We start from the raw sequence: 26,402 nt of genomic DNA, 5'->3' as shown, positions 1-26,402 counted from the left end.
TGGTTTTGACCCAGTCACTTAACACCTCTGTGCCTCGATTTCTCTTCTGTAAAATGGCAAATCATAATAGCGCCTCCTCCATAGGGTCACGGCGCAGGTAAAGGAGTTAACATAGGCCAAGCGGCGGCTTCATAGTAAGTGATGGAGAAGTTTGGTCTCAAACACCCTGTGATGAGTCCTCCCCCCTCCATTTAGAACCTGCCACTAATGAATACTTAATTAAGTTGAAGCATGTGCTTGGCAAGAAGGAACTAAAATAAGGTCCCCACAAATGACTAATGGATGGACATCAGCGGAGCCCTTGGACTTGGGCTTTCAGGTCCACGGGAGCGGTCTGTTTCGGCCTTGCAGCAATCCAGACCTTGGCCCCCACCGACTCACCCTGGGAGAACCTCCTTACACCGGGGTGAGCAAGGCGGGCTTTCCTGACAGCAGTCTGGCGAGGGGTGAGGAGGGGCTGAGCGGAGAGCGGGGATATTGCCGTGCAGGCCACACGCACACACGGGTGCACACACGGGCGGGTGCTCACGCCACTCCAACTCTCACACCTCCCTTAGGAGCTTCCCTCTTTTCGGTGGCTTCCCTTGGTGCCATTTCCCCCACACCAGCCTCCGATGCTGTTCTCCTCCCTCTGCCTCTCGGGAACTCAGAATCTCTCACTCTTTGTAGTAAGCGGGGCCTTCTGGCCCTGTCCCAGCTCCTGCGCACACTTACCCTATCAAACGCACGATGGCCCCACCTCTCCAGCTTGATTCAGTTAATGTATCAAGGTGGTGCATCAAAGCACTTTGCAGACATCCAAGTGCCCAGGCCCGTGTGGAGTCCCTGCTGCGCTCTTATTTACTAACTGTGGCGGTGGGCTAGTTCCTCAGCCTCTCTGAGCCCCCAGGTCAGGCCTAGAGGGGCTGTTGTGAACACAAAGTGAAATCGTGCCTGCAAAACACAGAGCAGTGCCTGGTGGTTCGCAGCAGCGCAGTCTATGCTTTTTGAATAAATAATAGCCTCATTTCTCACCAAACATAAATGGGATTTCTCCCAGCAGAAAATGGGCATCCATAACTTTTTATGAGATGTGTATAAGGCACTATGGGACATAAAAGAATGAACATTTAGGTCTATCTAGATGATGCTGGGAACTTTTGTGGGTTACTTAATCACTCTGCACATTAGCGTCCTCCATTGTAAAATGCGGATAATAACAGGACCTATTTATATGGCTGTGGGGAGGATTAACGAGACACTACATGTAAAAACAGAGCCTGGTCCAATTTAAAAGTTTAGAAAACTGTAACTATTATTATTAAAAGCTTATGCCTCGAATTGAACTGGTAGGAGAGGGAAGTGCATTTGCCTCCTTTCCGGGCATAAAATTCAAAACTGCCAAGTTCAGATGCATTTAGGAAATCCCACTGCTATTTAACTGACTGCGTTAGTCAAGACAGAAATTGATTAATTTAAGCCGATAGCTTCGGCTTTAGAAATTTGAAATCACCACGCAATTCATAAACTTACTAATGGTTCTCTCTTGATATTTCATTTTGGAAATCTTAAATTCTTTTTTGGGCCGTTAGCTTTGTAGTAGTTTCCTTTCATCATCTACACATTAAGAATTAATCTGGGGTACGAGCTAATAGCTCAGCCCTTCTGACCAGTGTTCCCTTTGATTTTGTGTAAACTGTGAGCAATTGGCCATATTCCACGAGCAACTAGTTATGAAGATGGAATATGCATGAGCAGAGTTTAGCGTTGGGATCAAGTAAGGCTTGCAACAAACTTAATGCGATGTTGTAAAGGATATGCAAAATCAATATTGTGCTGTGAGGTAATTGGACACAAATGCAGTTCACAAATGCAGATGACTGTAGTTACCTTGCTCCCAGACAGTTCCTTCCAGGATTAGCTACCAGAGGAAGAGGGAGGGGGTGTTTGCAGCAGAAAGCAACTCTGGGGCCTCTGAGAATTCTTCCGAACTCAGAGTGTCCAGATGTCTCTCCTTTGGGACGGGGCCTGGATGATTAGGAAGCCTGTTGTTTGGAAACACGGGATGATGAAAGCAACCTCCTCCTGGTCCTTATGGGGATCTGGCTGCAAAGAAAGTCTATTAGGCTAGGCCAGGGGTCAGCAAACTTTTTCTGTAAAGAGCCAGATAATAAATACTGTAGTCCCTGAAGGCCATATGGTGTGTGTGTTGCAATGACTCAACTCTGCCATTATAGGGCAAAAGCAATGATCATCTACTCGGAGACTCATGGATCTGGCTATGTTTTTATAAAACTTTCAAGAAACTACTCGGAGACTCATGGATCTGGCTATGTTTTTATAAAACTTTCAAGAAACCCCTGGGGGGTTTGGTCAGTTAAGCCTCTGTGGGTTTCGGCTCAGGTCATGATCTCAGGGTCACAAGATCGAGCCCTGCAAGGGGATCTGTGTTCAGCGTGGAGTCTGCTTGTCCCTCTCCCTCTGCTCCTCCTCTGCTCATGCTCTCTCGCTCTCTCAAATAAATAAATAAAATCTTTTGAAGGAAGGAAGGAAGGAAGGAAGGAAGGAAGGAAGGAAGGAAGGAAGGACTGGATTTAACCCATAGGCTGTAGTTCATGGACTGATCTAGGTTAAGGCTCTCAGTGGGAAACGAGAAGAGAATCCAAAGCCTCACTTTCTTGGGGCAGGCTAGCATTTGGGTTGACAGATGAAACAGGGGTGTGGGAAGTTGGGGCAGAGGGATACCTCAAAACCCATTTCCTCTTCCCCTCCTTTGTAGGGCTTGCCTACCCTGATGAAGCCAACAGCTTAGAAAGGTGGTACAGAATGGATAAGAGTGTGGGGACCGACTGCAATCAGGTTGAAACCCTAGCACTGTCCTCATTTGTCTGTGTGACCTTGGGTGACTTATTTGACCCCTCGGAGCCCACCTGTAAAATCCAGGTGCCAGAACTTGTCTCACGGGGTTATGAGGATTCAATAAACTGGATTTTGTAAAGCGTTTATCACACACTAAGTGGCAGACGTAAAATGTGTCTTTATACTGTATTTTACAGGCAATTTGAGGAAGCATCAAGAGTAATTTTGCCTTTGGAGGATTTTTCCCTCCACCTTTCATACAGACTTTAGAATACAACTCCCCATAACTTGTGTTCAGAGCTATTTTATTCATTCCATGATATACCCAGGAAGGAAATTGTTGGGTCATAGGTTGTCCATGTTCCGCTTTAGTAGCTATCAAACTGCTTAGTTGACACTTAAGTAGTTTTCCGAAATGCCTATACCTATTTATATTCCCAAAGGCCTTGTTGTAAGAGCTCCAATTGTTTATCATTCTGGTTTCCGGTGGTTTTTATTGGCGTCTGCCAAGCAAATAACAAGTTTGTGCACTTGTCATATACTTATTAGTCATTTTAATATCCTCTTCCGTGAAGTGCCTGTTTGAGCGCCAAGTTTTCTTATTGATTTGCAGCAGTTCTTTCTATAGTCTGGATCTACGAACGTCAACTGTTTTAGATGTTTTTGGACAAGCAGAAATCTCCGATTTGAATATATAGTGCTCTTTATCAAACTTTGTTTTCCTGTCTTATGTTCAATGACTTCAGTAAATTACCGGGTACGGTTTATAGGCCGTTGCTTGTCATGCTTCACAGAGCTGATCAACACACACCCGTTAGAACCATTAGATGAGCTAGCTAATTTCTTTTTAGTCTTGAGATTTGATGAATCCATGAAACCCAGCCAGTTGGTATTCATTGGGTTCATTTTCAACGCACCTTGAAAGGGTGGGTATGGATGTGTGGAGCTACTGTCAGCTCTGAATCATTATGTACAAGGAGGATGGGAACCTGCACTAGGGCGGGATTTCAGCGGTGAGGTGAAGTGATATAGTGAAATAGCAGTTTGGGCACCCGTGCAGGGTAGCCAGGGGAATGTCCTGGATATCTGGAAAACTGCAAAGGAATTAAGATGGGGTGAGTCACGGGATAGATGAGAGAGAAGAGAGATGAAGGAAAAAGACAGAAATTTGGTAGGGAATGTCAGAGACTCAAATAGAGCAAAAGAAGGTGTTCATGGGAGGTGGTTTTCTTAAATTTTCCTGTTTTTTTTGAAGCTTCTGTCTTTTTTAAAATTTTTATTTATTTATGATAGTCACACACACACAGAGAGAGAGAGAGGCAGAGACACAGGCAGAGGGAGAAGCAGGCTCCATGCACTGGGAGCCCGACATGGGATTCGATCCCGGTCTCCAGGATTGCACCTTTTTTTTTTTTTTACTAGGAGGTCCTAAAAGTACAAATCACACAGTATTTCTTTTTCTTTCTTTCTTTCTTTCTTTCTTTCTTTCTTTCTTTCTTTCTTTCTTTCTTCTTTCTTTCTTTCTTTCTTTCTTTCTTTCTTTCTTTCTTCTTTCTTTCTTTCTTTCTTCTTTCTTTCTTTCTCCTTCTCTCTCTTTCCTTCCTTCCTTCCTTCCTTCCTTCCTTCCTTCCTTCCTTCCTTCCTTCCTTCCTTCCTTATACTGGAGGCACTTCGTGCCCACCACTTTGCTTTCTTTTCTGATGGGACATAAAATGGGCTATTAACTGTTAAATAGGTGCTATAAAATAAAAGTTATCGGGGGATTTGGAAGTGGAAGCCAGTACCGTGAAGAATATATATCCCATATCAAGATTATAGAACTAGTCCAGCCTAAATTCTTCCTTTTCTTTTGATGGTTCTGTGTAGATTGTATTGGGAGCCCCAGTCTATCAGAAATAACTTGTTTGCAAGTATGTTACTGAAAACACAACATGAACAATAAAAGGAAAATGTTAACTCCCATTTTGGAAAAGTCTAGAGTGGCTGCTGGGCCTCCAACTGAGGCTTTATCCAGCAGCTCAAATGACGTCACCAAGGACTGGGATTTTCTCCATAACTTCGCTCTGTGTTCACTACTGTTGACTTCATCCTTTTTCTTATACTCCCAGTTCTGAGTACCCTCTCACTCCCTCCTCATAAGAGCAAAATAAGTAAGGTAGCTGGAGCCCTCACCCTACACTGAACACAGAAAGACGAGGGACCCCTTCTAACATCTCCACTGAAGACCTGGGATTTGCAACCTGTCATTGCCCCACAACGGTTACGTGTCCCCACCTCATCCAATCAAGTGGCCAAGAGACAAAGGCAGGCTATCTTCGTTAGATGGGATGCAGCCTGGAGTTGGGTGTGGACTTGGTCTTGTCCAGGCTGCCCGGCTACGCATGGGGGACACGTGAATTCTCTAACAACAGGAAGAAAGCTGATGCTGGAGAGGCATCAAACAAGAGCCATCATTCTTAGCAAGGGGATGTGGAGCATCGGGGGAAGCTTTGTAAGCGAAGAGCCATGTGACTTAGGAGCCAAAAAGAAAACAAGGTAAAGCTTCCCAAAATAACTGGTGGGATTATGACTCTGATGCTTAATAGCTAGGTTTTTGAGTCTCAGATTCCTTATCTGTCCAGTGTGAAAAGGACTCTACTCCTCTTGTTGGAGGAGTAAATGAGAATATTTTCAGAAGGGCTTTGAACAATGTAAAAAAAAAACCCAAAACATAAAACAAACCAACACAGCTATGGGGTGCCTGTGTGGCTCAGTGGTTGAGCATCTGCCTCTGGCTCAGGTCATGATCCCAGGGTCCTGGGATCTAATCCTGCATCAGGCTCCCTGCAGGGAGCCTGCTTTTCCCTCTGCCTATGTCTCTCATGAATAAATAAATAAAATCTTAAAAAAATACACAGCTATGAACGTACAGTGTTTCTACTACCAGAAGACCCTAGCGGGAATAAACAAATCCCAAATGCAGCGTTTCCATCTAAAATTGGACTTGTGAAGCTAATATTCGTACAAAGTAAAATTTTGGTCAGGCCATCATTAATAATGATCGGGATCATCGTGTTAATTATGATGAAAGCACTAAACACCAACATCTATCAAGGGCTTACTATGTGCCAGGCTCTGTTTTAAGCATTTTTCATTTATGATTTCATTTAATCGTCAAACAACCTTATGAGTTAAGCACTATTTTTTTTTTTTAGGAGTGCAGCTTTTTATGTTAAGCACTATTATTATCCCCATTTTACAGGTGAGGAAAATAAGCTGCAGAGAGATTAAGCGACTTATTCATGAGATACACCAAGGGGTGGGGGCAGAGACACAGGCAGAGGGAGAAGCAGGCTCCATGCAGGGAGCCTGATGTGGGACTCGATCCCAGGACCCCGGGGTCACGTCCTGGGTGGAAGGCAGGTGCTAAACCACTGAGCCACCCAGGTATCCCCCCCCTTTTTTTTTTTAAAGATTTTATTTATTTATTCATGAGAGACAGAGTGAGAGAGAGCATTGAGCAGATTATTGAAACCTTTGGAGGCTTTGTTTTGTCATCTGTAAAATGGGGATACTTACAGGACCCTCCTCATTGGATTGTTGTGCAGATTAAGCAGGATACTGCACACGGTGTGCTTAGCATACAGTAGATAACATGGAAAGAGTAATTATTTATTATAGTTGCTTGTAACAATTTTATTTGGTTTTTAGAAATAGGTTCCTGCTAACAAGTTCCTTCTGGTTTGTTTACTGTTCTTATTATGCAATTTTTCAGAAGTAATGGAGTTTCAGTGCTGTTGATTGCTTTTTTTTTTCTCTAAAATTGTAAAGGTAAAACATGCCTACTTTAAAGAAACATATTTGATTTTCTAACCTTTGAGGTAGGATGCTTTCAGTTAAAGTAACAAATTTATATAAGAGAGGGCATTTATTGTTCCGTGTCATCATCTATGGCTTAATACAGGACTCAAAAATGTCCTCAAAAGATTATCTTCTTCCTGTCTCTCCACTCTGCCTTCTTTGGGGATCATGAAATGGTAAAACAATCTCAATTCATGACCATAGATGGGTACCAATAGGTCCAGGGGCTCCTTGCTTCCTCTTCCACATCCTAGAGAAAGAGAAAAGGTCTTTCCCAGTGGCTCTCAGAAGGGCAAGAAAGTTTCTTTCCCATAAGTCTCTAACCAAAGTCCTTTCAAGCCTCATTTTCCCAGAGGAGGTCATGAACTCATTCTAGAAAGAAATTGTGCCCATTGAGGTTGGGCATCACTAATGCGCTTAACCTAGTCCAGACGCACCTGTGGAGTTGCCTGACTGCCCACATGGCACCCCAGGGACGCAGGAGGGGCATGCGGGGAGGACCTCCACCATGACCGTGACCGAGTGCTAAGAAGAGTGGATCATCCACTGGGTCCACCACCTGTTTTAATCCTCTGTGTGGTTTGTAAATCCCCATTTTAGTCTGCTAGGGCTGTCATAACAAAATGCCACAGACTGTGTGTGGCTTAAACAATAGGAATGGATTTCCTCGCAGTTCTGGAAGCTAAAAATCTGAGAGCAAGGTGTTGGCAGGGTTGGTTTCTTCTGAGGCCTCCCTCTTTGGCTTGCAGAAGCCTGCCTACTTGCTTTGTCTTCACCTGCTCTTCCCTCTGGGTGTGTTTGGTCCTAATCTCCTCTTCCTATAAGGACACCAGTCATACTGGATTGGGGCCCATCCTAAAAACCTCATTTACCTTAATAACCTTTTGAAGGCTCTATCTCCCAATTTAGTCACATGCTGAGGCAATAGGGGTTAGGACCTCAGCACACGAGTGTTGGGGGACACAGTTCAGCCCATAGCAGTTCAAAACCTCCTAGACTATTCCTCAGAATAACTTTCTTAATGGTTTGGAACATATCTGCACTTTATAATTGTTCCAAAAACGTTCTTTGCAATGACCTACTACACTGACATTGCCTCTGAAAGTAAGGCAACCATTTTATCCATGAGATTCTCTCAGCAGTCAGGAAATCTTTGACCTGCCTAAGAGTTTCACCTTAGAAAAGTTTTAAGGCAGGTGTTACCAGTAATTCAAGTACCCATTTTTAAAAAGTATCTCAGTAAAATGCCCACACCAATATACTCGGCATAAATGCTTGGTGAACCTCTCAAAATGAATTGGTAATACATATAACCCTAGGAAATGGAATGATTTGACCTAACGGCTGAGAGTGAACTGTGGTGGCTATTTGTTTCATCTGCCTGGCACACTTGGGTCATACCCTTACTTCTGGGTTCTTTGGGGGAATTCCTTCTCTACTCCAAGTGACCTTTGGGTATTAAGCTGTCAAATCATTGCCTACTACCACTACTACTCTGGCCTCATCACAGGGGTAACCACGTGGTTGTATCCTTGGGACATGGTGATAAGTCGAAGGACTGAAAACATGGCCTGGGTTGGGATTTACCTGAATGTTAAGAATTGGAGAGGGAGAACAGCTTTCCTGCCATGGGTTGAATTGTATGCCCCTCAAAAGGTATGTTGAGCTTGGTCTGGAGATGGAGCCCCACATCGGGTGCCATGGTCAGCGTGGAGTCTGCTTGTCCCTCTCCCCTGCTCCTTCTCCCACTGTCTCTCAAATAAGTAGACAAAAATCTTTTAAAAAAAGATATGTTGAAGTCTTAATCCCAGCTACTTGTGAATGAGACTCTATTTGGAAATAGGGGCTTGGCAGATAAAATCAAATTAATATGAAGTCCTACTTGGCAAGGGTGGGTCCTAATCCAATATGACTGGGGTCCTCAAGAAGAGCAGAAATGGCACATGAGGAGAACACCAGGTGAGGATGGGAGCAAAGGCTGCAGAGCTATTATAGCCAAGTGGCATCTACAAGCTGAGAAACAGCAAGGATTGCTGGTAGTACCAGAACCTAAGAGAAAGACATGGGACAGACTGTGTGTGGCTTAAATAATAGGAATGGATTTCCTCACAGTTCTGGAAGCTAAAAATCTTTCTGAGCTTTCAGAGAGAGCATGTCCTTGTGGCACCTTTATTTTAGTCTTCTAGCCTCCAGAACTGCGAAAAATGAAACTTCTGTCCTTTGAAGTGATGTAGTTTGCAGCACTTAGTCCCAGCGGCCCTAGGAACCAATGCACCTCTCATTCTCTTGAATAGCAAGTCGAAGCTGAGGAATCTGGGTGGCCACTATCCCCAGCCTCTGGAGAAAGAGTTAGACCAAAATAAAGAGATAAACAGAGATGACAGATGGCCCTGGAGGGAGTGAGTTTAATCTCTTGGCCTTGTTCCCACAGCCATTCTTTATTGAGCTACATGCGACCTACCTCAGAGCTTCTCAACCAGGGCACCAAGGGCAGCAGGGTTCTAGGTGTCCTGAGAAGCTGGTCTCTTCAGCTTCTTGGGTGGCCAGCTTGGATGAGGTGAGCTGCGACCAGAGTCAATTCAAATTATTTTACCCCTAGGTGCTCTATACGTATTGTCATTGTCTAGCTATACCTTGGCATGAAAACGTTGGGAAGCAATAACCTACTCCTTAGCCTTCCCAGGGACACGAACCAGTAGGTTTTTGCTGACCCAGTTTGCCCTGGCTTTCTATCACGGGCACTTAAAACAGTCCCAGGTAGTCCAGCATCATCAGCTATAAATCTGCTTCGCACTTGGAGAATGTCTACCAAAAAATATTTGGGTTAAAATTTAATAAGCTGATAATACCACAGGGTGGCAGAGATACGGAGCACCTGAAGGTCCTTGTACCGTTGCTGGTGGGATGTTAAATGGTACAATGGTAAATGGGAAACTGCTTGGCAGTTATTTCACTGGTTAGCCACTTAAAGAACTTAAAAGTTATAAAAAGCCAGGTATTTCACTCCTAGGTATATACCCAAGAGAAATGACTATATATGCCTAGAAAAAGACTCCAACAACAAATTCTATAAAAGAATTATTCCTTATTGGTCAATAACAGCCCCAATGCCCCAGAAACAAGATAATAAATACAAAAATTATGGCATATTTATATAATGGAATTTTGTCGCGTTAGTAGGAAAGACTGGACCCCTGGAGCACCTAAGAATGTAGACGAGACACAAAAATTGTGTTGCGTTACAGAAGCCAGACACAAAAGACTACCTACTGCATAATTTCATTTACATGATGTTAAATATGAGCATATAAGCTGGGTGATGGGCATTAAGGAGGCACGTGATGTGGTGAGCACTGGGTGTTTATGCAACAGATGAATCACTGAACTCTACCTCGGAGGGTAATGATAACTAACCGAATTTAAATAAAATAAGTAAAAAAAAGAGAACAGTACAAACTTGTCAATGTTTATAAAAGTTAAAACAATGGTTACTTCGAAGGGGGGGTTGGTGACAGACTAGAAGGGTGCATGAGGGAACCTCATGGGGTGCCAGAAATGTTCTCTATCCTGATCCGGGTAATGGTTATATGGGTGTGTACATATGTGTGAAAAAAAAAATCATCAAGTTGACCACTTGAAATTAGTGTGCTCTACTTCAGCTATGTTATAATTTCAAAACTTCTAAGAAAAATACACTGATTTATGAATCTATAAAACATGGTTATTTAACATTAGAAGTCTTTTTAACATATTCTTTTCTTGATTTACCTGAAAACAAATACATATTTCTTGTTAGAATTTTAGAAAATACAGAGAAGCAGAAAATAAGTCATTCGCATTCCCACTACTTATAAAATATCATTGTTGACTTTTGAGATATATCTTTTCTTTCTAAGTCAAGGAAAAATCTGATTATAGGGGACCATTTGTTTCATTACTTTTTTTTTTTAAATCTGTTGTGAACATTTTTTATGTCGGTAAGTATTCTCCAGCAGCACCATTTTTCAAGAAGGCATAATACACCAACACATTCCTTTGCCATGAGTTCTTTGGTTCATTTTTAATTTATTATTTTTATTTTTTTAACTTGTTTTTTTTTTAACTTGTTTTGTTATTGATGGTCATTATGACTGTTTTCCTTGTTCTGACACTATAACCCCTGCTGGAACAAACATTCCTCTTTGTGATCTTTACACATATCTGAGATTATTTCCTTAGGATGCATGCCCATGAGTCCATTGTTGAAGTTTGCAAAAATGCTGAGGCTCTAAGAGGTAAACATCTTTAGTACTTTTGATGTGAATTCCAAATTGCTTTCCAAAACATTTGTATTAATTTACACTATCAGCAATGATGTGTGCTGTCTTATTTTATTTTATTTATTTATTTATTTTTTAAGAAGCCAAAAAGTTTAATGTTATTGAATAAAGACAGTTCATTCAGGGCTTATACAGATCATATTTTACTTTTACTTATTTGAAATATCACAAGATGAAAAATTAGGAGAGACCTGTAAACCCCCAGCCCCTTTGCCCCATTTCACTAATCATCATTTGGTTATTCTTATTTAATCGCTTATGCTCTCTCCACCCATCTTAATCCCAACAGACCCTTCTTTATAATCCTTCTGCTTTGGAAGTGACGGTTCCAAAACACAGGAAGCATCACTTCTTACAAGCTGTGTGACCTTGGGCAAGTTACTTAATCTCTCTGAGTCTTAGTTTCCCTTATCTGTAAAGTACAGAAAAACACAGGATTATTATAAGAATGAAATAAAAATGATCCACCCAAAGCTCTTAGTTTAGTTTCTGGCCTCAGAAACTAAACTAAGGGATTATACTTATTTAAGTTCTTTGATTTCTTGCCACTGTGGAATTGGACTTAAAAGAGGAAATACATGCAGGAATCAATATTAATAATAATAGTTTTATAAGTATTAACAAAAACAGTAATGATATTACTGACGATTTTCATGAATGCCAACATCAGCATTTTTATATCCTCCTCCCTCCTGTCCAAAACATTCTCCTCTGCACCAAAACAAAGACACAAACGACTCAACCAGCCAAAACCAGAGATTGGCCAGAGTGGAAGCTGGAGCAGTTGCTGGTTCTCCTCCATATGACTTTGACATCTAGAGGACAAAGAGAGAGGTGGGTGGGAATATCCTCTGGCATTAAACGAACCTGGATCTGAGACCCAAGTGATTTTCTTAACCCTCTGTATCTAATCCATACCTAATTTTCCAATCCTAAATCCACTTTCTTCTAATTACCTTGTCAATCATACATTTCTCTTCATCCCCACTCCCTTCCCCTACTTGGATCCACCATTCCCATCTTATTTAAACCACAGGAGTCTCCTAACTGGTCTTACTCCTTCCATTCTTGCTTTCTGCATTCCATAGCCGTAGCTTTGGCTGGGAGTAACAGAAAATCCAAAATAACATGGCTTAAACACAACTAAGATGGTAATTTTCATTCTCATATAAAAATCTAGGTAGCCTACTGCACACCCATTAGAATAACTAAAATTTTAGCGCCTGGCAATATCAAGTAGTGGCAAGGATGTAGAGCAACCAGCCTCCCCATTCACTGCTAATGAGAACGTAAAATGCTATACCCACTTTGAAAAACGGGCTGTTTCTCATATTGTTAAACCGACCTCTACCATAGGATGCAGCCATTCCACTTCTAGGTATTTACCCAGAGAAACGAATCATATGTCTACACAAAGATTTTATACATAGGTGTTCATAGCAGCTCTGTTTGCAATAGCCCCAAACAGTAAACAACCCAAATGTCTATCAGGTGGTGAACTGATTAAACAACCTATTACATTCATTTGCTAGAATACGACTCAGCAGTAAAGAGGAAGGGACTATTGATACAACATGGATAAATCTCAAAATAATCATGCTGAACGAAGGAAGTCAGACACACAAAGAGTATACGCTATATGATTCCATTACATAAAGTTCTAGAAGATGAAAACTAGTCTATAGTGGCAGAAGGCAGATCAGTGGTTGTCTCCAGCTGGGAGTAGAGGGAGGGGTGAATTACAAAGGGGCATGAAAAAAAATTTTTTTTTTGCAGGGGGCGGGGGCTGTGCCTGGCTGGCTCGGTAGAGCGGGAGATTCTTGACCTCGGGGTTGTAGGTTCGAGCCCCGTGTTGGGTGTAGAGATTACTTAAAAATACAAAAAAAAAATATTTTAGGGATGATAGAAATGTTTTCTATCTTGTTCATTACATGGATGTACACAATTGTCAGAAATGCCAAATTATATGCTTCAAATGGATTCAGGGGTAGGAGGGTTGTATAAAAACTGTATGTGAGTTCTACCTCAATAAGTTAAAAAGCTGAAGGAGCAGCCTGGGGCTGGTAAGCTCTCCACAATGTCAGGATCCCTGCATCTTTTATCTTGTTTCTCTTCCCTGCGTGGCTTCTTCCTCATAGTCCAGGATGGCAGCATCTGGTCTCCAAGCTGCAGGATGGAGGAAGGGAAGAGGAGGCCAAAGAGCACATGCATTCGCCTCCTAAAAGGGTCTTAGAAGCCCCTCCCACCTGACGATTCTGCTTACATGCCATTGGCCATAATGCAGTCACATGCACATACCCAGTTGCATTTCCAAGGAGCCTGGAGATGTAGTCTTTCTCTCAAATGGTCACACTAGAGGAAGGGGCGACTAGAACTGGAGGGGCCATTAGCTGACTTAGTTTTTTACACGGTTATTTGTATCTTGTCTTCAAAATGTGCATGTGATGTGTACCCTCTCCGCTTAACGCTCTTTCGGTGCCTTTCCCCTGGTCTCAGAACAAAGGCCAACCTCCTTGCCTGGCTTCCCCAAAGCTGCTGCCTCCGGTCCCTGACTCCACCTGTACCTTACTCTCTTCCGGTGAGGAGCTGCAGCCAGTATTTACTGCCTTTAGCCGCTCTCGCACATCAGCAGGGCTTCCCTTCCTGTGTCCTTCTGCTCGGAGCACCTGCCCCTCACTCTTTGCCTTGTTAACCAGCCAGTCCTTCCGCTCTGGGTTCATCCCCACTCCTCCGCTTAGGGCAAATTCCTGGTTTGTCTTACACTTACCCTTCCTATATGGTGCTTCTCACGGCTTGTAATTTTATATTTGTGTGACAGTAGGATCGCTGTCTTTCTCACACACTAGGCTGTAAGCTCCTTTCTTTCTTTTTTTTTTTTTTGTAAATTTTTCATTGGTGTTCAATTTGCCAACATACAGAATAACACACAGTGCTCATCCCATCAAGTGCCCCCCTCAGTGCCCGTCACCCAGTCACCCCAAACCCCCGCCCACCTCTCTTTCCACTACCCCTAGTTCGTTTCCCAGAGTTAGGGGTCTCTCATGTTCTGTCTCCCTCTCTGATATTTCCCACTCATTTTTTTCTCCTTTCCCCTTTATTCCCTTTCACTATTTCTTATATTCCCCAAATGAATGAGACCATATAATGTTTGTCCTTCTCCGATTGACTTATTTCACTCAGCATCATACCCTCCAGTTCCATCCACGTCGAAGCTCCTTTCTACTGGCCTCTGTACACCAGTGTTAAGCCAGTACCTACTGAGGCAGAGGAGCTAAGTACACTTGTACTGAGTGAGCATGTGAATGAATGAATGAAAAATGAATGCACTTTATCCAGGACTGTCGATGGAAGTGAGGTGACTAAGGAGAAGTTTTGTAGTTCCCCTGAGCTCTGATTATTATTATTTTTTTAGGTGTCAGTTTTGAAAGGCTTAATAGTATTTTCTTTGGTCACTTGCTCTGTACCTCCACCCCATTTGGTCATTGTAGTTACCATCTAGGTTTTGAGGTTTTGGGTTGATCTTTCCATAAATATATTTATCCTCTGCTTGGGTGGCAGGGTGTATGTGTATGTTGGGGGAGGGGGTGATGTGAGATGAATAAAGTTTTTGGAAATAAAAATTACTGAACAGTTCATTACCTGCCATCTCCCTGAGGGTAATTGGAATTACTGAGTGTGGGAACGGGACTGGTGTGCAGAAGGCTCGGGGGAGGGCAGCAACATGCTGTCACATATTTATGTTGTTCACTTAATGGGGGAAGTGAGGCTCTGTTCACCTACTTGAGGGACAAATTATTCTCAAGTACATGGTATTTATTTAGAATGTAGATACGGTATGGTCTGCTTAAGTGGGAGCTTTGACGGGATAATTATAAGATATTAATAGATTCAGAAAAACAGGTTCTTTGTGGTACAACTTATAGTTAGCCAAACTATATAATAAGCAAAGATGAAAATCACTTTTCTTAATAAATATTTTCTTAGTCGAAGTTTGCTTGCTCTACAAAGTTTTGCCACAGTTAATCCAATTAGTAGGTTTTCTTATGATTTCGAAGTGGAAATACTCTGATTTACTCTTGCATACACACCCCAAAACATAGTCAAAGAAATAAAGAGAAGACTTGGGATATAGACGGAGGATGAGCAGGAAGCTGGGGTTTGGGGATGTGGCCATGCGCTTCTCTGTGTGAGCACCGGTCTGGAAACTCCTTCCAACGGGCGCTAACTGACCTACATTGGGCCCAGCGCATCCCAGGCCTGGCTCATCATGTACCATTGTCACCATTTTTTGCTGTATCTGCGTACCAACAAGGCATTGTTTACTTAATAAGATAGATCCTATTTTCCGAACTTAAATTTACTTAGAAAGGACAACTAAATTAATTGCAAACAAAATGAATAACGTCAGCTTGGGCAGGTCAGGGATTCTTCTGTTTTGCTCTCCACTGTATCCCCTCATTGGCAACCATGGTGCCCGGTAGGTTTTCAAAGAGTGTTTGTTGAATGAAGACATGCCATCATCCATAAAACAAACAAACAAACAAACAAAAAAACCAAAAAAACAAGTATTTCTCTAAGATATGTTACTGGTATTTGGCTATTACAAATATGGGCTTCCTGTGTAAAACCCTCTTGCATGTCGCTAGTAGTGTACACTATGCCCCACAAAGTGATCTCATTTCATCATTTGCTTACAATCTTACTCACTAGCTTCTTCTCAATGGTCTTGTCCCTCTCTGTATGCCCAGTGCCGTGTGAGGCACGTACCAGGTATAATAAAACACACAGCTGTGAATGAACAAGTGACTTACCTGACTGAATTCTTAGAGCCACCCTAGCACATAAGCTGTTATCCCTACTGTGTTACAGATGAAGAAAGCGAGGCACAGAGGTGTTCAGGGACTTGCCTGGGGCTACAGAGCTGGTAATTGATGGAGTGAGGGTCTGATATCAGGTGGTTAAATCAGGAGCCCTTCTTTTTATTTTTATTTTTTTAAGATTTTATGTATTCATCAGAGACATAGAGAGAAAGAGGCAGAGACACAGGCAGAGGGAGAAGCAGGCTCCATGCAGGGATCCCGACGTGGGACTAGATCCCGGGGCTCCAGGATCGCGCCCTGGGCCAAAGGCAGGTGCTAAACCGCCCGAGCCAACCAGGGGTCCCCGCCCTTCTTTTTAAATAGAACACTAGATTATTTGATTTTCTCTGGTCCAGCCTGAGCCACCAAACCTGTTGATTTTAGTTAGGCCAATGAAGAAGGACGTGTACTTCTGATTTTTTTTTATCCCAGTTCTTAGGATGACTTTCCCTCTAGTTTTTAGCACATATTCATTTGTGATGGTTAATGTTACGCATCAGCTTGACTGGGCCACTGAGGTCCCAGACATTTGGTCGAATACTGTGTGTTTGTGTGTGTCTGGGTGTTTTTCGGATGAGATTAACATATGAATTGGTAGACTGAGTAAAGCAGATTGCTCTTCCAAATGTGGGCAGGGCCTCGTCCAATTAGTCAAAGGCCTGCATATCCATAAAGAGCCGAATAAGAGAGAATTCATTGTCTCGACCTGACTGTCATCAAGCTAGGACATTGGTTTCCTCTTTTTTTTTTTCTTTTGAAAGAGAGAGAGCTCTCATGCATGAGAAACGTGGTGGGGGAGAAGCATAGGGAGAGGGAGAGAGAGAATCTTAAGCAGGCTCCCCACCCAGTGGCAGAGCCTGACCCGGGGCTGGATCTCACAACCCTGAGATCATGACATGTGCCGAAATCAAGAGTCGGACATTTAACCGACTGAGCCACGCAGGCTCCCAGTCTTTTTTTATTCTGGACCCACACTGTAACTGTACCATTGGCTCTCCTGGGTCTCTAGCTTGTAGATTATAGATACTGAGATTTCTCAACCTCCGTAAGTGCATGAGACAATTCCTATATATACGTATGAGTGTGTGTGTATTTATGTATATGAATATATAAATATGAATAAATATATGGACAATGTAATATATATGTACACATTCATCTTGTTATTTGCCAGTTCATAAACTTTCAATGTTTGCCTTCTATCCCAGGATAAAGTGTGAAGTCTTTAGCTTGTGGGCCAGTTAGAATTAGGTTTGCCTACATGTTAGAATAGACACCAAAAAACAGTGGCTCAGACAGTACAGTTTATTCCTCTCTTCTGTGACCATTATGTCTGAAACTGCTAGAGTCATCGGGGACCTTGGCTCCTTTCTTCCTCTTCCATCCACCTTAGCAATCTGCCTCATGATCTAAGATGACTGCTAAAGCTCCAGCCATTGTGTCCACCTTCCAGAATTTGCGTGTAGGACTTTCCCTTAGGTTTGAACTAAAGCAGAACTTAGTCGCGCGGTTGCATCCAGCTACCAGTGAGGCTACGGAGTAGAGTGTGTTCTGGGCCAATACATGTAAATGTTCTATTAAAAAAGGAAGGAGGGGAAGATATTCCATAATCTCTACCTCAGTTTAGCATTGAAAGCCTTTTCAACTCAGTTTTCCAGATTTCCTCCACCTCCCAGCTCTTCTGAACATTCTGTCCCCATCAAATTCCTTTGCTCACAGTGAAACACACCTAGTACTTTGTCACCCTGTCTCTGTTTACTCAGCCCTCTTGGAATGCTTTTTGTTTCATATCCAAGCCACACCTTTGTCACTGTGAGGCTTGCCCCTTCCTGCTTGAATCTGAGATGATTTCTTTTGAAGCTGAGCTCTTCCAGCAACGAGTATGTACTTAAATTGTTCAAATGCCCACACTCTTCTACTCCAGACTCCTCTTCTTTTGATGGCTTGAACAGTGTAAATTTTTCGTTGTTAATTTTTTACGCGTTTAGGTCTCGTCTGCTGCCCCCATCCCTCATTCTAGATTCCTTGAGAACGGGAGCCCCTTACTCAATGAACTCTCATTGACCTCCTACCTCACATTCAGTGTTGGGGATTTAGGAGAGAATAAAGCATGGGGCCCGTCTTCCAAGTCCTAATATCTCTCATGGAGTCTTACTAAAAAACTTAAGAAATGTAGGGGCGCCTGGGTGGCTCAGTTGGTTGAGCGTCCGACTCTTGATTTCAACTCAGGTCTTGATCTCAGGGCGTTAAGTTCAAGCCCTGTGTTGGGCATGGAGCCTACTTATAAAAACCAAACCAAAACCAAACAAAACTTGCAAATATTGGGGTGCCTGGCCGGCTCAATGAGAAGAGCATGCGTCTCTTAATCTCCAGGTCATGAGTTCAAGCCCCACATTGGTGTGGAGATTACTAAAAAAATATATATTAAAACATAAACTTTAAAAAATAAAAGCTTGCACGCAGTAAGTACTTCACAAATTTCCTTTGCGTTGTTGAGCGGTAAGGGCTGACGTGTGTTTAAATGAGTATTACTTATGCTCAAGGTAATATTTATTGATTAATTACTACGAGCTAGGCCTTTCACATTCACTTCATTTCTTGATTACAACAGCTATGAGATAGACAGCACTGGGAGGGCACTGTAAGCTGCCATTCCCCTTCGGAGTCTCAGCTGCCCGCCCGTCCCCTCTCTTCCCTTTCGATGATCAAATCCTACTTTGCACACAATAAAAACATCCCCTTTGTATCTCGGGGTCCCTCTCATAGCTTTGCTCTCACCTATCCTGCCTCGACGGGATGTGGGTGACAGGGGCTGTGGTCTGGAAGCCTCCAGCTGGGTCAGGCCCCCGATTCCCTTCGTTTCATGCAGCCTAGTGGTTAATAATGCTTTCTAAACCTGTTGTCAATATTTACGAATTAGAGGGTGTCATGCAAAACTCTGGATTTTTGCCTTCTTTTGAATAACTGGGAGCTTTCTGCAACTGTGGGTCCGTATGCCCACGGGCCCGGGTCGCCAGGTTTGTGGAGTCCGTTCCTTCTAAACGGGCACAGCGTCCTCGTCCCCGTCACCCAGACACCTGCGGCCGTACTCACGTGTCTCAGCAGTCCGCGGCGGATACCGCTGAGCATGCAAAGTGCATGTGTCTACACGGCCCGCGGTGGGTCTGTGCCTCAGTCACCTTGGGAAGAGGAGCTGCCCCCACTTTGTAGATGAGGAGGTGAAGGGCCCAGGCCGGGTCTTCAGCCCTCCATGGCTACCGCTCCCTGGAGCACTGGCATTTGTCACCCTGTGCTGAAGGGAGAGGAAAGGAAGAGGGGACCTGTCCCTGTTCCTCGTGCTGCCCAAGGCGGATGCAGCAGAAACCCACACCCACACCCACAGCTGTCCTGTAGGAATAGTGGCCCATGCCAGAGGCAGCAGGGCCCTGAAGGAGGCCAGGTGAGCACCGAGGGTCCTTGGGGCCATCTCGGAGCCAGCTGTCCTGGGTGGCTCTGCTTCTGTCCCTCTTGGAAAAGAGAATTAATTGATTTTATTAAGCCTCCATCCAACTGTCACTTGAAACGTTAGCCTGTAAACCAGAGTAATCCATCTTAGTCCCGTTAGGTCCCCTCGGCAGGCACCTTGGCCCTCCCGCTAGTGTCCCCTATGGCCCCTGGCCTGCCCGAGCCCCCCGGGGTCTAAGCGGTGCCTTGGCCCTCCTGCTACTGTCCCGCATGGCCCCCGGTCTGTCCGAGCCCCCCTGGGCTGGGGAGCGGGTCTGAGCAGATGCCTGGGCCCTTCCGCTAGTGTCCCGCCATGGCCCCCGGCCTGCCCGAGGCCCCCTGGGCTGGGGAGGGATTACCTGGGTTAGGTTACCTGCCTGTCAGCCTCTGAAAATGCAGCCCTCTTCAAGCGCTCTAAGGTGGGGGGTTTGGGGGGGATGTACGGCCGGTCAGGTGACGGCTGTCCCGAGACCCACCAGGGACGAGCATCTCTGAAGCTGTTCTGCGTGTGGGTGCCGCAGATGCAGAGACGGGTGAGCCCTGTGGCACAGTCAGGGTGCTCATGAGACTCCAGAGCAGGGCCCCTAGAGGGTGAAGAGCGCGGGTTTACCGCGGGCGTGTCGGGGCCACCTGGGCAGGGGGTCACAGGGAACAGGGAGCCTTCAGAAGGCTCGCGGCCCTGGACAACTGATACGGACAAGCCCACCTGGAGCCTGTTACTGGCTGTGTCAATGGGGTGATAACAGTCCTGACTTCCTACTTTTCTAGAACGTGGCGAGGATTATATCACCTCCCGTGGTTGGGATGAGCCGAGAGAACCCCTCCCCACGAGGAAAGAGCTTGAGGCCGAGTCACTGGGCCTGGGGACTGGGTGGCTTTGCAGCTGAGGTGCCAGGGGGCTTTGCAAGGTGAGCCCCGTGCTTAGGGGTTCTGGAGAATCAAGGGCCTCTAGAGGCTGAGGGTGGGGGAGAGAAAGAGGAGAAAGAAAGAGACGGCTGGAAGAGGAAAGAAATTTGGGTGCGGGGGTGGGTGTGGCGAGTGGAAGATTGTCTAAGTCCCGCCGTGCAACGTGCCCTGTGAGGCGAGCCCACGTGCCCGTCTCTGGTGGGGCCTTCGGGGCACGGCATTGCCCGGGAGCCCTGGGGAGGCAAGCTGGGCGGGTGGTGAGCCCTGAGACCCCGTTGCGTGAGGCCGACCACCCCGGAGGTGCCATAAACGTTAGCTCCCGCTCCTATTACTGGGGTTGTTCCTGTGTGGGCCGTGCTCAGCCTATGGACATCAGCCTGGAAATATGACGCTGGAGACCGGGGAGGGGGGTGGACAGGAGGACAAAACTGGCCCAGGAGGACGAAGGCCCACACCACTCCTAGAAAAGCCTAGCGTGTGGCAGAGCCAACCCTCCCCGCCCCCCCGCCCGCCAGCCTTGGGCAGCTCCAACACCGCCCCAGTCCTCTACCTCAGTAAGACCTGAGTGCACTCCACCCAGATGAGTGGTTTGCAGAATGAAAAGAATGTTCATTAATCCTGTTATCTGAGCTGAGAGCTTTCTGGTTTAATTTCTCTGATAAAACCACCCTGAATGGGGAGCTCTCAGAATGCCAAAGGAGGCCTCTTTATGGGATTCCTGAGGTGCAGTGAGACCTGGAAGGGGTGAGCGTGGGGGTGGGGGACTCACCTCTCTGCCCCGGGAACCTTGGGTTCGGCACTGACTTGTTCAGTCTTCTGACCGGAGACCCTCACTGTACCTCCCCATCAAGCACGGCCGCACTTTAGAAAGGAATGTGGGGAAAAAAAATAATTCATCGGAAGAAAAGAGAAATAAAGAGAGAAAGAGAGAGAGAGGGAGGGAGGGAGGAAAGAACCCGTAGTTGGGAATCTACGGGAATAGCAGGTATGAAATGCAAAATTCAGAATTTGGCGTTACGTTGAATTTTTGCACCGGGCTTGATAATCACGGATGCTGATGCACGTCAGGGACCGGGGATGTCGCAGGTGCTGTGTCTGTCATTCATCTGCATCGTGTCGGCACGGGCAGCGTGATACTTATGTCTATTATCTAAAGTGACACTTGGGGCAGCTACCGCGCCGATCAGGTGTCCATGCTCCGGACCGGTCGGCTAGCATCATGTCGGAAAACTAATTCCAGAAGGGGCCCGCTTTAAGTGCTTTAGCTCTCTTTACGTCTGAGATTGGCCCAATTTATGTCATAAATTGGCCCAAATGGTTGGCCAATTCGCCGGCTAAGTGTCAGAAATGGGTTTTCACTGGTGAAATCAGCCACATGTTGATGGGTGTAATGGGGGGTAAGAAGGGGCTCTCGGTGGTCACCAGGGAGTGTTTGTTGCTCAAGCTCCGAGACTGGCTAAAATATTATATTGCTGATACCCCCACCTTCATGTGAAAAGTCTGTAGGAACTCAAGTCTTGACCCCCAAATGGCCCTCCAGCTGGGTATTTTGAGAATTTCTTGGTCCCCAGAGGTTGACTATAAGAGTTCCATGATCCACCTCTGCAATACTGAAGCCCGTTTCCCAAATTGGAGTTCCTCATGCCACCCTCTCCCCTCCTTCAACAAACCGATACTTGGCTCCATTACAGTTTCAGATTTCCCAGAAATGAGATCCTGAACGGGTCAGTCAGGGATCTCCTGGTCTGCACCAAGGCTCTGCCCCGGAGGCCCCTGCCATCCCAGAAGGAAAGCAACCTCGCAGGAGCCCAGCCACTTCTTTCCCCCCTACTGTAATTTCCTTCTTCCCACTTCCCTCTGATAGAGCATTTCATACCTGCTATTCCCTTACAGATTCCCAACTACGGGTTCTTTCCTCCCTCCCTCCCCCTCTCTCTTTCTCTCTTTATTTCTCTTTTCTTCTGATGAATTATTTGTTTTCCACATTCCTTTATACAAGTTTTCATTTCATAGAGCTCCATGGAACCCTTATCTTCCTCCTGGATTAGATGCTGCTTGGTTTGAGGTTTGAGTTGATTTTGCTCAAAATAAATTTAATGTTTTTAGTATGCTTCACTTGACCTTTTAACACATGCAAGGTGGTGGTTGGTCTGCACAGCCAAAAACGACAACAAGAAGGGACATCAGGGCATCCCTGGGTGGCCCAGCGGTTTGGCGCCTGCCTTTGGCTCAGGTCGTGACCCTGGAGACCCGGGATCGAGTCCCACGTCGGGCTCCCTGCATGGAGCCTGCTTCTCCCTCTGCCTGTGTCTCTGCCTCTCTCCCTCTCTGTGTCTCTCATGAATAAATAAATAAAATCTTTAAAAAAAAATAAAAGAAGGGACTGCGACTGAGCACATAGGGCGGGTTGGAGGAACTGCATTATTCCTGCTCCCATCTAAGGGTTCAGCAAACGTGGGTAGTGTAGGGGAGGAAGACGTTTTCTTCTATCTTATTAGGTTTAGATTCTGAGGACTGTGAATTAAACTGACAGAAGACAGGTGAACGGGAATAAAGGTTTATTTTGTATGGGGGGGTGGGCTCACAGAAAAGAAGTGAAAGCCCCCCAAAGTGGTTAAGCCTGGCAGTTTATATGCCATTTTTTAAAAAGAGTTTTATTTATTTATGCATGAGACACAGAGAGAGGCAGAGACACAGGCAGAGGGAGAAGCAGGCTCCATGTGGGGTGTCTAATGTGGGACTCGATCCCGGGATCCGGGGATCATGACTTGGGCTGAAGGCAGACGCTCAACCCCTGAGCCACCTGGGTGTCCCATTTATATATCATTTTTTAAAAAGGTGATAAACTTGGAAAATGATAAAGACAAAGGGAAGAGGGCTTGAGCTTCTAGAGGCAGCAGGTGGTGCAAAGGTGAATATACGGGGGGAACGAATGGAGGACAGGGATTGTTTGGGCAGCTTTGCGGTGCACCTTCTAGTCTCTCTCACAGCAGGTCTGTGATGAAGGCACTATCACCACCTCTACTTACCGAGGAAACAGGTCTGTGGGGTTTGAGTCACTCAGCCGGCGACACAGGGTCAGGATATACAAATCGTGGTCATTTGATTCTCAACGTGCTTGATGATTCCCGGTGTACTTCCCGCCATGCGAAAATACGATTTATGATTTTTTTCTTGATTTTGCAAATATCACATGCTCACAGGAAAACTGGGAAACATGGGAGTGTCTAAGACAGCCTAATTGCACTACTTAGGCACAGTCAGTCGAGGTGGTGCAGGGCTCGTGGTTTTGTGTCCTGATTATTTCCCATAAATACTTCTTCGTACCATTAGTGATTATTCACTGGCATCATTTTAAAGGCAAACGTAATAGTCCATCCTGTGACTGTGTCATGTCACCTGTCGTCGGACCGTTAACTTCCTTCTGGTTCTTTCCACCAGTGACAAGTTGGCCATCTTTGGAGGTAATAATCTGTTGCTTGCGTTTCTTACTAAGTCTTCAGGGCAGATTCTTGGGAAGGGAATTCCTGGGCCTACGGGCAAAGACGGAGACTGGACATCATGAGGCCTTAAAATAGACCCCAGGGGACTCGGCCTTTGTAAATAAGGAAGGATCACATTACTTTTTTTTTTTTTTTTTTTTTATGATAGTCACAGAGAGAGAGAGGCAGAGACACAGACAGAGGGAGAAGCAGGCTCCATGCACCGGGAGCCTGACGTGGGATTCGATCCCGAGTCTCCAGGATCGCGCCCTGGGCCAAAGGCAGGCGCTAAACCACTGCGCCACCCAGGGATCCCACATTACTTTCTAAGACTCGGTTTAAAACTCAAGATAAACCTGTGAGCATTTTGACCAAGAATGGACGGACCCGCCCAGGTTTATTTGGTGCTACTTTTCTTAACCAGTAGGGGGCAGCACAAACAAATACCAGTGGAGCGCCTCCTTGGCCATTGAATTTGACATTTTTGTAGTTGTGGTTTTTTTTTTTTTTTTTTTTTTTTGCCAAACTTCCTTTGTTAAAATTAGGAACAACAAAGCCACCAAATTTACAGGCGAGAGCCAGAAAGGAAAATCAAGTTTACTTGGAAGATTTACAGCTTTCAGGAATGTTCCGGAAGACTGATCCAGATGGCAAAAGGTTGGAGGGAAAGGGCTCTCTCCTACCGAGCCTTGCTCCAGAGGCTAGGGGAGCGGGTCAGGGTGAGAGGAGCAGGGGTTGGTCAGTGGGCATTTCGTGCCGGGCAAGAGGTGCCTGAGGGCTGGCAAGCGCGTTTATCTTGCCCAACAGGATGATGGCCAGAGGAAGAAGGAGGCACGTGACGACCAGCCTTTGGAACAGCAGGCACAAGGTCAGTGATGCAAGGAAGGAAGAGTTAATGAATCACAGAGAAATTTGCTGCGTCAAGTTGATGACAAGGGGTGGGTAGGCCCCAGGGAGGAATGTGGCTGCAGTGTACCTGGGGTGCTGGGGTTGTTGAGCTAAGGGTTGTACGCCCCGGACGGCGTCTCCAGGACCCCCGTGCATGCTGTGCGTTTATGCTGAAGTCATACAGAAAAATCCACAGGTTTTCCTGGGGCGAAGAGGTGGGGGTAGATTTATAGCTTTCAGGCGTCTACAACCATGGAAAGATTAGGAACAAGTGATCCAGGTGTATTCCTGCCACCTCTAGGATCAAAGGCACTGTCTCCCCAGAGCCAAACTCCTTCTGCCCGGTTCCGAAGGCACAAATACCCCGCCTGGATGGAGTGGGGGGTCGCCCCACCCCAACACCTGGGTTGCGGTGGAGGGCTCAGCAGGAGGTGAGTACATCAGGTGACGAGAACCGATGCTCAGAGGAAAGCTCCAGGGCACAACGGAGAGCTCAGAGAGCATCCAGGTGACTCTATCAGGGCCATCATTCTGTTTGGAGAAACGTTCTGTTTCTCTTTTCTAAAAGTTCCTCCTCCAGGAGCCTGGTCAGACGTGCCAGCTGCCTACACATGCTGCTCCAAGAGGCTTACTGGCAGAGTAGGAGCTTCATCCTTGAGCCCCGTGATCTCTTTATCATATCCAGATTCTTCTGGAGGGTTGAAAAGGCAGATGGTTTATTATGGCATTGTCCATAGTGGCAGAAATCTGACTGCAATCTGAGGGGCCCATCAATGGTACGAGTGCCGTGATCTATTTTTACCCATGTTTTGCTTCAGACAAACGTGTGGATTATGCACACCAAGCAATTCTCTAGTGCCCTCTGGACACCCACTGGGGGTCCTCCAAGTCAATGGGATGGTGACACTAATTACCCAGTTAGCCCAGACCCCACAGGTTAAGGCCCCAATCCCCACAAGTAGTGGGTTCTCAGGTTACTCACACCTCTGTCTGACCTGGCTACACCTTGGGGGTTCCCATGACACCCTCCTCAGCTTTGATAATTTTCTATAAGGGCTCAAAGAGTTCAGGGAAACGCTTTACTTGCTATTGCCGGTTTATCGTAAACCATATTGTAAAGGATACAAATGAACAGACAGACAGAGAGGTATATGGGGCAAGGGCCGGAGGGATCCTGAATACAGGGGTTTCCATCCCTGTGGACGTTGGGGTGTACCGCCCTCTCAGCGTATGGACACACTTACCGACTCAGATAGTCTCCGAACTCCTCCACGTAGGGTGTTTCTGGAGGTGCCATCACACAGGCACGGTGCATTAACTCATTGGCCCTTGGTGATCCCATTCAATTTCCAGCCCCCCTCCCCTCCCTGGACTCTGGGAGGGCTATGGGAGCAGAGCAGGGTTGGAAATCCAATCGCATGGTTGGATCCTCAGGCCACCAGCCCCCCATCTTGAAATTATCTAGGGGCCCACCAAGGGTGCCCTCAGTAGCATACACTCAGGAATCGTTGAAAAGGGCTCCGTGATGAATAATAAAAATGCTCCTCCCAGCCCATGACTCAGGAAACTCCAAGGGTTTTAGAAGCTTGGTGCCAGGAAGCAGAGAGGAAGACAAAACACATATTTCTTATTCTATCACAAGATCACAGATAGTGAAGTTGTAGAATCAACTGTAGTTCATTCGTTTGGTGAAATATGAGCTTTTAAAGCGAATGTTAGATCCATATGCAGTGACCCAAGAGGTGTTCATGGTGTTGTCTTAAGCGAAAGGTTGGAGTGTAAGTACG

At 45.5% G+C, this 26,402-nt stretch overlaps 1 protein-coding gene and 1 long non-coding RNA gene across 4 annotated transcripts in view; one reads left to right on the top strand and one right to left on the bottom strand.

Annotated features, from left to right (window-relative positions):
- PRR5L (proline rich 5 like) overlaps positions 1-26,402 on the top strand; it is a 142,474-nt gene that overhangs the window by 18,368 nt on the left and 97,704 nt on the right. The window lies entirely within an intron of this gene.
- On the bottom strand, positions 24,292-26,147 carry LOC118351325 (uncharacterized). The gene is made up of 2 exons (XR_004806571.2): positions 25,860-26,147; positions 24,292-25,306 (listed from the first exon to the last, which is right to left on the bottom strand). It is a non-coding gene; the product is annotated as an uncharacterized LOC118351325 (long non-coding RNA).

Source organism: Canis lupus, chromosome 18 (assembly GCF_003254725.2).
Source record: "Canis lupus dingo isolate Sandy chromosome 18, ASM325472v2, whole genome shotgun sequence".
NCBI lineage: Eukaryota > Metazoa > Chordata > Mammalia > Carnivora > Canidae > Canis > Canis lupus.
The sequence above is the reverse complement of the archived record's forward strand: the minus strand, read 5'-3'. Positions and strand labels throughout refer to the sequence as shown.